Source organism: Echinococcus granulosus, assembly GCF_000524195.1.
Source record: "Echinococcus granulosus chromosome Unknown EG_S00003, whole genome shotgun sequence".
Lineage (NCBI taxonomy): Eukaryota > Metazoa > Platyhelminthes > Cestoda > Cyclophyllidea > Taeniidae > Echinococcus > Echinococcus granulosus.
The window spans coordinates 2,234,492-2,235,677 of NW_020170383.1; positions in this window are offsets into that span (position 1 = coordinate 2,234,492).

The following is a 1,186-nucleotide window of genomic DNA, read 5'->3' on the forward strand; positions in this document are numbered from 1 at the left end:
CGCAGAATTGTAGTCTTTCCCAAGTGCGCTTATATCCCGCAACGGGACAGCGTTGAACGAATGCATGTTGGTTAAATAGTGAACTACATGGAACGGAACTTGATGGAATCGACCTTTCTGCAGCATGTGAATAAGCAGTGGACATACAAAGATGCTTGCTTGAGGAGTAGTACGTGGAAAGCAGGCTTACGGGATTGCGGGGCGCTGGATACCAATGTTGGCCAAAGGGCCGATACATAACTGGGAAGACTTGCTTGAGGTCATATTCCTTCGATTCCCACATGACTTCCACTGCCGTGTCATTGCCTGTTCGCCTAAAGTAAAGGATGTCTACAAATGGCCAGGCCCAAGGTACATGCGAATAATTAAAACTGCCAATGGTGCTTGAGTTAACAGTCTCATTTTCGATTATCGGTCTGAAGAAGAGCTTATCACGACCCGATTGCGCATATGTTCTAAATTCTGGTGGGAGGTTTTGCAGTGCTGATTGAATCGATTTACGGTGACGTAGGTCCACACAAACATCAACGTCATCATCCCATGGGATGATCTCGTGATGACGGAGGGAACCTACTAGGGTGCCAGCAGCAAGAAACCACTGATCCTGCAGCTTTAGGGAGATCATGACACGTTCGAACTCTCGCAGAAGCCTTTCCAAGCTGTTGTGTTGACCTTCGCTCAGTGTTAGCTCAAACCCCGTTCCTACCGACCGTCGAGTGAAGTTTGGTCGACTGTGATGGGGCCATGAAATGGAAGCAAGATTTGGTAGGAAAGAGAGATTCGGACCCTCGTCTGGCATCACCAGGTAGGCGTTCTTTGAGTCATGGGTATCGAAAATAAGTGCTATGAAGCCTTGTTTGCTGTAGAACCAGATCATTTGTAGCATTACCACGAAGGATAATAATAGGAGGATAAGCTTGACGTAATTGGGGAGCTTCTAAAAAGAAGCAAAAATTGCATGACTGCATTTGCCATGTAACGAGGATGCATATAAAGTGCATCAAAGTGCAGAGTGAAGATTTCCAAATCTCAATGAGCCTTGTAAGCACGGAAGATATCACAAAAGGTATTTTGTTATTCCCACTTACTGCGCAATAGGTTGCGGAGACAGCCATCAGTCGGCCCCGTGAAAGGAACGCGAACTATTAAAGGAATTTACAGTGAGATGTTACAGCACAATCTCCCC